General features: G+C 38.7%; 1 pseudogene; it reads left to right on the forward strand.

The window, feature by feature from the left end:
* The first annotated feature begins 5,602 nt into the window (after positions 1–5,602).
* Positions 5,603–12,747, forward strand: LOC119038870 (olfactory receptor 7A10-like; annotated as a pseudogene).
* Positions 12,748–13,114: the final 367 nt, after the last annotated feature.

Consider the following 13,114-nt stretch of genomic DNA (forward strand, 5'->3'; position numbering starts at 1 on the left):
TAAATTAGGAGTTCATAATCACCAAGCCCCTATTATATGAAATGTTAAAGGGACTTATCTAAGAAAAGAAAATGAAAAACATGTATAGTAAAATCACAGCAAACTCACAGTTATTAACAACCACACCTAAAACAAGAACAAAAACAAACTAAGCAAACAACTAGACCAGAAACAGAATCACAGAAATGAAGATCACATGGAGGGTTAGCAATAAGGGAGTGGGAGGAGGAGAGAGGGCAAAATGGTACAGAGAATAAGTAGCATACATAGATGGTAGGTAGAAAATAGACAGGGGAGGGTAAGAATAGTATGGGAATGTAGAAGCTAAAGAACTTACAAGCATGACACACAGACATGAACTAAAGCAGAGGAATGTGAGTGGAAGAGGGTGTGATGGGTGGAGGGAAGTGAAGGGGGCAAAATGGGACAACTGTTATAGCATAATCAATTCAATATATTTAAAAAAATAAAAATGGTTAAAATAGAAAATGTGATCTTAAATTCTCTGTAATGTTTAGCACATATTTCCACGTGTTCAAGTTTGCTTTCTTCAGATTGTTATTTTCTTTCTAAGCTGATGCATACCATGGATATTCATGTTAATTGATGAGTTCCTTCTCTGTCTAGGCATCTCTGTAGTGTGGCACTTCTCTAGCAGATAACTAGGAAGAGTTCTTGCCATTATTTTCTAGGGAGTGAGTGGCACTGAGTCTACAGTTTTTGAGTTCTGTGAAATCCCAAAGTTGACCCCAGTAGCTGCCGTAATCTTAGCAACAATTCTCAAGGGTGGGGTTTCCTGGGGTAACCTGACTGACTTTTTTGTTTTACCTTCTTGTTATAGGTGAACTTAGACCTCCATGAGGCTCCCTCAGCACCCCAACTTGGGGTCAGTGACAGAGTGCAATCTTTACTCAGGGGAAATAGTGATTCTATAGTAAGCGTTTTGGGCTTTGAGGATAGCATGACACCAAGGGTGATGGAAAGTGAGCTTTGGGAGCGTTTAGAACATCAGGACTCAATGGCTCTTTTTCTCTGGAATGCCAACTGCCTGAAAGCTGCAGCTGAGCCCCTGTGCTGTGTGTTTACCGGGTCCATCATTCTTCTTGCCTCCCCTGTTTGTTCTCTCTGGCCCACCTTTAAATGTTTCAATATGCAAATCTCTGAGGCATATATGTACATTGACCAGGGAATCCTTTGTCAAATTATAGCTGTTCAAATTGTTGACATTTCTGGAGGAGAGACCAAGGGGATCTCTCACACTGCCATTTCTCTGACATCACTCCCCTTTACCTATCTTTAAAGCCAGCAGTGTAGCATTTTTAATTCTTGCTCTGATACCAACTCTATCTTCTCCCTTCTTCTTGTACATTAAGAGAACCATGGTATTACATTAGCCTCCCCTATGTAGTTATTGCCAACTGTAAATTTTAAATTTATTTTTAATTATACTTAACATACAAAATGTTATTATAATAACATTTTATATAACAAAATTATATTAATTTCAGGTATATAATATAGTGACTTAGTATTTTTATATCTTACAAAGTGAAGAGTACTGTAAGTTTAGTAACCACATGTCACCGTACATAGTTATTACAATGTTATTGACTCTATTCCCTATGCTGTACTTCACATCCCCATTACTTATGTTATAACTGGATGTTTATAATTTCTAATCTGCTTCCTGTTATTCCTCCATCCCACACCCACCCTCTCTAGTAACCATCAGTTCTCTGTATCTATGAATTTGTTTTTCCTTCATTTGGTTTATTAATTTTCTTTTTTAGATTGTTCTTTACTTTTTTCCCCAGGTTGAAGAGATATCTTCTACCATTTCTCAGTGTGAATCAGCTACTTGAGCTCTAGATCCTACTCCAGTCCATGCACTGCTATGTGTTTTTACCTATAAGTAATTTATTGAAGTATAATTGTATAAAACAACTGGAGAATGATTAAAATATACAATGTGGTGAATAAAAGTCACAAAAATTATCATCCACACCTCACGTTTCCAACTGTGTATAAGTAGCGAAATTGCACAATAAACTTTAATGGCTTCCCAATGTAATTGTTAAACCTGAGCCTCAATTTTCTTATTTATTTATTTATTTATTTATTTATTTATTTATATTGATTATGCCATTACATTTGCTCTATTCCCCCCTCCATTCCCCTCCACCCTGCATGCCCCTCCCCCACCATTTCCCCCTTTAGTTCATGAACATGTGTCTCAAATTCTTTAGATTCTGTATTTCCCCTACTAATCTTACCCTCCCCCCTATCTATTTTCTATCTACTGTCTATGCTACTTATTTTCTGTACCTTCTCCCCCCTTCTCCTCCTCCCACTCCCCTGTTGCTAACCCTCCATGAGATCTTCATTTCTATGGTTCTGCTCCTGATCTAGCTGTCCTCTTAGTTTGCTTTTGTTTTAGGTGTGGTTGTTAGTAACTGTGAGTTTGCTGTCCTTTCACTGTTCATCTTTTTTATCTTCTTTTTCTTAGGTAAGTCCCTATAACATTTCATATAATAAGGGCTTGGTGCTGATGAACTCCTTGAATTTGGTCTTATCTGAGAAGCACTTTATCTGTCCTTCCATTCTAAATGAAAACTTTGCTGGATAGACCAATCTTGGTTGTAGGTCTTTGGTTTTCATGACTTGGAATACCTCTTTCCAGCCCCTTCTTGCCTGTAAGGTCTCTTTTGAGAAATCAGCTGACAGTCTGATGGGAACTCCTTTGTAGGTGACTGTCCCCTTAGCTCTTGCTGCTTCTAGGATTCTCTCCTTCATTTTAACCTTGGCTAATGTAATGATGATGTGCCTTGGTGTGTTCCTTCTTGGGTCCAACTTCTTTGGGACTCTCTGAGCTTCCTGGATTTCCTGGAAGTTTATTTCCTTTGCCAGTTTGGGGAAATTTTCCTTTATTATTTGTTCAAATAAGTTTTCCACTGGTGGCTGTGCCTTTCCCCCTTCTGGTATCCCTATAATTCGGATGTTGGAATGTTTCAAGATGTCCTGGAGGTTCCTAAGCTTTTCCTCATTTTTCTGAATTCTTATTTCTTCATTCTTTTCTGTTTGATCATTTTTTCCTTCCTTGTGGTCCACTCCCTTGATTTGAGTCCCAATTTTCTTTCCATTACTATTGGTTTCCTTTGTATTACCATTCATTTCAATTAGTTTAGCTTCCATATGTTTCTCTAATTTGTGACTAAAATCAACCAGTTCTGTAAGGATCCTGATAACCAGTGTTTTGAACTGTGCATCTGAAAGACTGGCTATTTCTTCATCGCTTAGATCTATGGGTTCTGGGGCTCTGAGTTGTCCTAGAGCCATTTTTGGTCTGTTCGTGCCGTTAAGTAATCGGAGCGAAGCCTTAGTTGTTTACCAGGACGGGGCGACCCAGGTCGCTGGTTTGTGACGCTATATGTGGGGGCGTGGTCAGAGAGGGAGCAATGGCGGTCCTCTCTGCTAGCCCAGCCTGTCCAGTCACACTACTCGCCCTGGGCTTGTTTATTCCATCAGAATTGTGCTAGCCTGCTGCCCCGCGCAGGCTTCCCTTCTCACTGGTTTCTCTGCACAGAGATGCGCGCAACCGACCGAGACCGAGACCCCCGCGCCTCTTCCCTGTGCGCTCCGGTAGCCAGCCCGCGATCAGCGCCGCGTACCACCTGTTCGGAGATTTTTTCTTGCCAACCTGCTCCACTGCTGGTTTCGCTTCTCTTACTGGTTTAGCTGAGTATTTAGTTGTCTTTGGACTCTGTATTTTCGATTTTCCGTGTGGCTTGGTTGTGATTGTTGTGAAAAATAGTTGTTCTTAGATTTGGTTGTGCACAGAGGCAAGGTGGTTCCTCCACCTACGTCTCCATCTTGGCAGAAGTCGAGATTTTTTTCAATTTGGCCTCCAGTGAGTGCCTACTGGGCTGCATGTTTGCTCCAAAGTGTTATATTACGAAGGCTGGACAGCAACACTCTGCGTTGGTTAAGGAATGAAACACCTTCTGGGAGGAACAGCCTTCTTATGTTTTAACTCATGTGTTTCGAATGGGGATTTCCCTTATAAAAATGTCCTTTCAGGAAGAGCAACTTCTACTTGGCTTTCAGAGTGCCTCCCAATGTCTTCTGTTTCTTAAAATGATCTTTCCCCTCCCAGCTCGATGCTCTCTCTAGTCCCCTCCCCACGGACTTCGTCGCAGCCGGGTGCAGAGGCGCAGGCAACACACACTACCCGCCACCCGAAAGCTCAATTTTATTATGTCTTATGGTAAAGTCAGATAGCAAACATAACTTCAGATGAATGTTTCAAAAAATAAATGAGATGTGGACATGTTTTTTTGGGTCCTAATAAACTGTTCAAGGGTAAAGTTGTATGTGTGTGTACATGTTTATTTGTGTACATTTTTATTTCAAATGAGCATGCACATATATGTACACAAACACAGACCCATATATAATCTCATGTTTGAAAAAAAGTTCTCTATTTTAAGACAAAGTTGAAAAGATAAAAATGAATAAAATAATGTAAAATTTAATGTAATAAAATTTTAATATAAAATTTAAAGATGGAGAAATTTAGGCACAAAGATTTAAACTAAATGGTACACATAAATTAAACTAAACTCCTTTTCTTATAGTAATGCTTCAAAAGCGTTAAATCTGAAGTCCATTGACACTTTGCCAAGAAGAAATTCTCTACCAGCCAGAGAGGCTGAATATCTACAGAATGATTATATGTGTCTTCCACTTAAGGGGGGAATACAATGCAAAGTGCCTTACCCAGGGAAGGCTAAATCAATGCAATGAGGCACTTTAACTTAGTTTCCTAGACGAATTCCTTTGGATAAAAATGTGTATTCAATTATTAATGCTAATGTAAAATTACCGCACCAGTGACTTATAAACAAACACATTAAATCTCCTACAATTTCTGAGATCTCATGGGCTAAAATCAAGATGTTAGCAGGGCTAACTTTCTTCTGGAGATTACAGGGAAGAATCTTTTTACTTTTCTGTTCCAAGCTTAGAGCATAGTGCAAAAAAACCCAAATGTATTTCTTATAAGTAACAAATATTTCATAGTGAGGGACTAAATGACAGCTCTTGTAATATGAGGTTGAAATTCCAAATTGTTTTGGCCAATGTGTCATGAATCCCAGTGTGTAACACTCAAGGTTTAATCAAAGGAACTTAGTCCTCCCCCTTGTTGAAAAGAAAAATAGCAATTTTCTGTGAACATGAGAGGCCAAGTCCCTTCCACATTCAATATTTGAGGATTTGAGTTTTCTAACACAGGCTGGAATCTTGGTTTTAAATTTGGAAAAATTTTAAATGAGGGTTTGGATAAAGTGCTGGGAGGTTAGTATTCTGGAACCCACAGGCTTTATGAAGAGAAACTAGTAAAAATTGGATTCACTGAACTTCTAAGCTGGTCTTTTGGGAACACAGAATCTCCAAGAAAATGGTCCCTTCTGTCTAGACCCACAGGGAAATCATGCAATTAGAAGTTGGAATAACAAGATGGAAATGTACCTAATGAGCAGACACAGAGAGCTGTAAATAGCTCCTCATCTCCAGTCACTCAGAATGTGTGACCTTGGGCCAGATGGGAAATGGTTATTACTTTTGGAACCCTAAGTTTGTCTCGAGACCAATGCTTGCCTCCTTCCTGCTGTCTTGTCTGAGCAGAGAGCTTCAGACTCCATTGTTATTTATCCAGAGGCTGGACTTTCTTCACCAGGAGTCCATCCTCTCAGAGCTCCTGATTAGGTGAGGCCAAGGGTGCAGTAAGTGCTCTAGGAAAGGGTCAGAGAAAACCAAAGCCAAGCCCATTCACCTGAGGTCTTTTGACAGCCAGCAGCCTATGGTTGTTTGCCTATCTGATTAACTACTTCATGATTTGTTTGTGATGCTAAAAGGAGAAGTGAACATTGAAGTCAGCAACATCTTCCATCACAACTCACTGATGGAAGCCCAATTGAGGTGGCAATGAGAGGCATAAAGTATTTCAAGTGAAAGTAGAATATGTGCAATGAATTTTGTCACTAAAGGGAGTAGGGAAATAGAATACTAGGAGTGGAGAACTATACAGTAAATTGAAGGCAGTTCTTCATTTTTATAATGGGGCACACTCAAGACTGTCTCATATTGATGAGACAGATCCATATTCAATATACATCTAGCAAATATTACCTTGCAACAATGGTCATGAGACCTACCTTCCACAGTATCTTCTTTCACTCTGGGTATTCAACTAGCATGAAAAATAATGTATTAGAAAAGTAAAAAGAGGTGTGCTAAATAGCTTAACTTTGCCATTACTTCGTTACCTGTGATCTGAATACGTTTGTGTGTTACTCATTGAGTTGTTTCCTCTATGGTAAATTGTCTGTAAGTTCCAGATATTTGCAGAGTGGGGTCAGCCTGCTTTGATTCCTGTTTTTATTACATATTTCTAAACAAGGATGTGGAGGAGATTTTTCCCACCGACTTTGTTGTTCTCACTGCGTTTCTTTATGTACATATATGTGGAGAATTTATGAACTTTGTGGACTGAAATTATCACTCAGTCAAATGTATTCTCTCCATTGCTTTTCTATTTTTTACTTTTCTTACTGAAAAATACACAGCTGTTACTCTTATATTCTTCACTTGTGAATCCTTGCTATAAACAAACAATGAGAGTGAATGTTTTTCTGTGTACTTAGCACTAATAAATCACCCTACACACATACTGCTAACACGGTCACATCTCCAGTATTCTTTCTTTGTCCTTTGGCCTTCTGTGGTTAGAGCTATTTTAAAAGTGGCATCATGTCCTACCATTCTTTGGAAGGCTCTCTTTCTTTTTCTCTTTTTTAATTTTTATTTACTCATTTTCATTTTCATACAGTAGTTTTCATGTACATTCATGAATTCAGCAAAAGCATAACAAACAAAATCAATGTATGTTGGAGGGAGGTATCCACTTAAAAGGCATTTAAAAGACTAACTCATTTTGTTTTATGATCCCAAGTCTTTTAGAAATTCATCATTATTTCATAAATATTGGAACTAGTGCAATATGAACATAAATATGCCATATGACTAAGCAATTCTTTTGTTAATTACATATCCAAAAGACAGGAGTGCATGGGTATATCAAAAATATGAACAAATTGTTTACTGCAGGATTATATTTACTTTTTAACAATCTTTTTATTGCTGTTTAAGTAGTTTTCTGCCTTTTCTCCCCAGCCCTCCCCACCTCCCAGCCCTCTTCACCCCCTTCCCCTGTTTCCAACCCCACCCCCATTATTGTCCATGTGTCCTTTCTAATTGTTCCTATAAACCCTTCACCCTTTACCCCCATAACCCCTCTCCCCTCTTCTTTGGTCACTGTCATCCCTTTCTCAATTTCAGGGTCTTTGACTGTATTTTGCTTGCTTGATGTTTTGTTGATTAGGTTTCAGTTAAAGTGGAAGGCACTCTTTATAAAGACTTGACTGAAGACTACCTGTTCCTTTTATGAGCAATGAGAATCCACATATCTCTATGTAGGAAGAAATTGTAACTTAGATACTGCTTTCTCCCTGATTTTAAAAACCTTTTTTATAACATTCTTTTATTTCCAAGTCTTTGTCAATTTAATCTGGGACCAGTGGCTCATGTTGATATTGTTAAGTTATTACTTCTGTCTTAATATAAATGAATTTGATTCTCACTTAATTATTTTTCATAGAATAGTTTTGTGATCAGTGTACTTAACCTAATTACATTGCTGCTGGTAATGTTTATTCCATAAGGTCTTAGTTTCTTTCTTTAAATCTTATTTTCCTGTATTATGCTCACATACTCACCCATGCACTTTTGTACAAATGCATGAACAGCATTCTGGCCCATCAGAAATGCTCTTTATCTGTTATGCAGTTTTTTTTATCTATGTGTCCACTCTTCCTTCCTATTCAACAATACCTATGGTCTTTCCTCCAGTGAAAAAGGGTGTAAGATGCTGAATCATTTTTTCCATGTCTACATAATAGTCTGTGGTGTGGCTGTGCTAGTCACACTTGAAATCTAAGATATATACTTTTTCAATGCACTGCTATTATAACAATATATGAGAATATTTTGATATTGTTATGTTAAAACTTTGGTTCTCCACCAGAGGCAATACTATTCCCCCAGGGGACCACTGAACAATCTTTGTAGACATTTTTGGCTGTCACATGGGAGGTGTCAGTTAAGTCCAGGGATGCTCTGAAAATCTTGCAATGGCCAGGAGAGACCACCCCTCAGACAAACACCTGGCCCAGGATGTCAGTCTTGCAGAGACTGAGGAGCCTGCATTAGAGACAAAGGTCCTTGTAGTGTGTGTAGCTGCCTTTAGACTGTTCTCTCAATGTTGTAACACTTCACAGTTCTGCCAGGAAAAAACAGAGCACCCCTTTCCTACCTGTTTAAAAGTCTTCACTCCTGTCAATGTGACATTATTCTAAGTTTTTCTCCAGGCTGATATGTATGAAAGAACTTTTCTGTTGTTTGTTGAACTTTTTCTAATTTTGATCAAAGATTCATATTTAATGTTTTTGAATAATGTGAACATTACGATATACTTACTATTTTTTCATTGTCAGCCTTTTCAGTGATTTTTAAAAATTGTGATGTTGTATGTAGAACAGGGTAAAAGAGGGATAAATGTTGACAGAAGGAGACCTGACTTGGGGCACTGACCACACAGTACAACATACAGGTGATGTATTAGAAGGTTTTGCACCTGAAACCTACACAATTTTAGTAACCAATGGCACCCAAATAAATTCAATAAAAATAAGAATATAAAACTAAAAATAAAAAACCATACTATTTCTTAATAACTTTAGGGATGTTTTGGCCATACAAATGTTTTTTCTTTTATTTGTTAAGTATATCTGTGTTTTTATTCCTGAGACTCTTGACTTGATTAGAATGGTTTGGCCCACATATCAATATTATTATATTGTATTGCATCTGTTAACCTAATAGGACTGGTTACTCTCCCAGTGAGTAGGCAATCTCTCAGATTTTATCTAACATGGCAGAGGTAGGGGATCAACTTCATTTTCCTTCAGGTGGATGTTTATTTTTCCAGCTTTTATTCAACAATCCAACATTTTCATATATATAGAAATAGAACCTCACTATGTGTTAAATGTACTTATATACTGAGGCCTAATTCCTGATTCACCCAACAAATAAAACTGAGCCTCTGCTTTGCCACCATGTCTAGGAACATCAGGCATTACCTTCTGTGTCTGTGCCTTGTCAATGTAATTAATGAAGGCACATTAGTACTTATACCTTATTTTCATTACTTTTTGATGCTCCCCTCATTTCTTGATCACAGTTGCTAAATTGCTTTTTTGAACTAGGTTTTATTTTCTCTGTCATTCCTTTCATTACTTCAGCTTTACTTCAACGGGTTCCTGGGGAAGTGCACAAATATATATCCACACATTTGTAAATTCACTTGAGGTAGTGAATCTGCAAGGTGTTCCCATACCATATGAAGATAACTATCTTTGTGTTTTGGTCAAATATGTCTTTTTTTCCTTTATTATTTTTGTTTGACTTGAATGGGGTGTGCTTAGGGTTGGACAGCTGCCAGAATCCAAACACATTTCTTTCTCTTTATCTCTCAGAGATCACCTGAGCTTGTTATCAATAGATCTTTTTTTCCTTGTGTCAATATAATTCTTCTCTTTCCCTCTACATTTACTTTTCTTTACATCCAGAGCATAAAATGAACATTCCAATCTGGATCCCCAAGCTTATTTGTGCATGCAGACTCACCATAGATGTATTGAGGCAGTATGTCTAAATTTTTTTTGGAAAAGATACTTGATCTGGACAGCTTGAGTTGTATGTCCTCATAGCCTGAATAGTGAGTGAGACAAACATGGAGACCACACACATGAGGAGGCCATGGTGTGTGTGTGTGCCCATGTGTGCCTCATAAACTGAGAGCAGTGCTCAGAGCAGGGGCACCTGGACTCATGTATTCCGAGGTGCCTTTTCACAGAGTGGGCAGAACTCTTTCAAGAGCATGAACTAAGGAGGAGATTCTTTTCAATTCAGAGGATGTTTGTGCAACTGGAACAATAAAGATCCTGGTTTACATAATTGTGTACAGGGGACTCTCTGTGACTTGAAGTTCCAACAACAACACACAGGCCCCATTGTTTTTAACATTCTCTAATGCCATCTGTCCTGCCCCTGACACACTAGCTGGTTCTGAACCTTGGTTTTCTAAACCCACCATCTTCCTCAGGGACTTTGCACTGGCTGTTTTTCTGCCTTGCAAACACTTTCTCCCGCTTAGGCTCTTACTTAGTCCTTTGAAGTGCCTGTCACAGTGTTGGCTGTTGGCAAGCCTTGGCTAAGCTCTATAAAAAAGAACACCCTCAGCATGGCTAGCCCTGGAGAACTTCTCAGTAAGTAAAGTAAACTGTCAGAGAAGGACATATACCATATGGTTTCACTTACATGTGGAGTCTGATGAAGAAAATGATTTAACAAGCAAAATAGACACATATGGATAGATAAACTGCAGGATGACAGCTGTTGAGTGGGAGGTTATTGGGTGGGGGATTGAACGAAAGAGGACTCATGGACATGGACAACAGTGTGTTATTAAAATGGGGGAGTAGGGAATATTGGGGTTAACTGGTTATAAAAATATTGCAATAAAAATGAAAAAAAATGGAAGCATCCTCTCTTCATGTAGCGTGATTTACTTTTTTATATAGCATCTGTACCATTGGATACATTATAGTATTAATCGTGTTTGATTATATTCTTTGTCCATTTTTAGTCTGAGGAACCCTTTGTTTTACATTATCTCATACTCTAAACAGTGCCTGGTACAGGTCTAAAGACAATGTATCAGTATATTCCTCAAATGCATGAACAATATCCCCAATAAAATAGCAATATACATGGTGTTTGAAGAATGAGTTGATGGTAGAAAAGAAAATTCTTTTTTAAAATTTAATTATTGTTCAAGTACAATTTTCTGTCTGTTACTCCCATCCAAGCCCCCCACCCCATGCTCAACACACCCCTCCCATTTCCACCTCCCTTAGCTGTTGTCCATGTGTCCTTTATACTAGTTCCTGTAAATTCTTCCACTTTTTCCCCTGAAATTTCCTCCCCTCTCCCCTATGGTCGCTTTCCTCCTGTTCTCCATTTCAGGGTCTTTGTTTTTATTTTGCTTGCTTGTTTGTTTTGTTTTGTTCTTTAGCAGCTCCTGAAAGATAAGATCATACGATATTTGTCTTTCACTACCTGGTTTATTTCACTTCCATCTATGCTGTTGCAAAGGGTAGGAGCTCCTTCTTTCTTTCTGCAGCATAGAATTCCATTGTATATATGTATCATAATTTTTTGATCCATTCATTTACTGACAAGCACCTAAGTTGCTTCCACTTCTTGGCTATTGTAAATTGAGCTGCTATGAACATTGAGGTGCATAGGTTCTTTTGGATTGGTGATTTAGGGTTCTTAGGATATAACCCCCGCAGTGGAATTGCAGTCAAAAGGCAGGTCCATTTTTAGTTTTCTGAGAAAATTCCATGCTGTTTTCCATAATGGTTATACCAATTTGCAATTCCACCCACAGTGAACTAGGATCCAGGAAAGGTAATTCTAATGAGCAATGGCAATAGACAAGCCTTAATGAAAACCAGATCCTAACCCAATATATAAATTAGTTTTTGCATTCTAAAAAAATGTAACATTTATTCTCAGTTACTAATGTGAAAATTAGTCATTCATTTTCTTCTCTTTTTTGGTAGTCCCCTTCCCCACATGGAACCAGGCAATGTTACACGAATTTCAGAGTTTCTTCTCCTGGGACTATCAGAGGAACCAGAACTGCAGCCCGTCCTCTTTGGGCTCTTCCTGTCCATGTACCTGATCACTGTGTTGGGAAACCTGCTCATCATGTTGGCCATCAGCTCAGACTCTCACCTCCACACGCCCATGTATTTCTTCCTCTCCAACCTGTCCTTGGTAGACATCTGTTTCACCTCCACCACTATCCCAAAGATGCTGGTGAACATCCAGACACAGAGCAAAGTTATCACCTTTGCAGTTTGCATCACCCAGATGTATTTTTATATGCACTTTGCAGTGTTGGATGACTTCATCCTTACTGTCATGGCCTATGACAGGTATGTGGCCATCTGTCACCCCCTGCACTACACAGTCATCATGAACCCCCGCCTCTGTGGGCTGCTGGTTCTGGTGTCCTGGATCATTAGTATTCTGCATTCCTTGTTAGAAAGCTTAATGGTGTTGCAGCTGTCCTTCTGCTCACACTTGGAAATCCCTCACTTTTTCTGTGAACTCAAAGAGGTGGTCCAACTTGCCTGTTCTGACACTTTTTCTAATGACATTGTGATGCACTTTTCAGTAGGGCTGCTGGGTGGTGGTCCTTTGGCTGGGATCCTATATTCTTACTCTAAGATTGTGTCCTCCATATGTGCAATCTCATCAGCTCAGGGGAAGTATAAAGCATTTTCTACCTGTGCATCTCACCTCTCAGTTGTCTCCTTGTTTTATGGTACAAGCCTAGGTGTGTATTTTGGGTCTGTTGGTACCGACTACTCACAGTCTAGTGCAGTCACCTCAGTGATGTACACTGTGGTCACACCTATGCTGAACCCCTTCATCTACAGTCTCAGGAACAAAGACATAAAGAGGGCTCTGAAAAAATTTCTTGGTATGTAACCTTTTCCAAGGCCTACAGTATGTGGCTGAAAAAGTCCCCCTGAATGTTCAATGCTTCAGAGCAAGAATTACTGAAAGAAGTGATTGCAATCTTTGGACCATATGTAATTAGAAATTCTCCTGTATCTCATGGGTTTACATGAATTACATTAGCATAATTATTCTCTAATGACATATATCATTGCAACTAATATTTCTGGTGTTTTACTTAAAGATAGTCATGTATTATAATACTGTTTTGAACTAAACTACACTTGGATACTGAGGTCTTGTATATAATTTTGTTGTAGACGAACATCTGAGACCACAGTTTTCACCTACATGGTCATCATTTTTTTCTATAGCACTATGTTTACTATGCTTCTTG

Source organism: Artibeus jamaicensis, unplaced genomic scaffold (assembly GCF_021234435.1).
Source record: "Artibeus jamaicensis isolate MK-2021 breed Jamaican fruit bat unplaced genomic scaffold, CSHL_Jam_final scaffold_537, whole genome shotgun sequence".
Classification (NCBI taxonomy): Eukaryota; Metazoa; Chordata; class Mammalia; order Chiroptera; family Phyllostomidae; genus Artibeus; species Artibeus jamaicensis.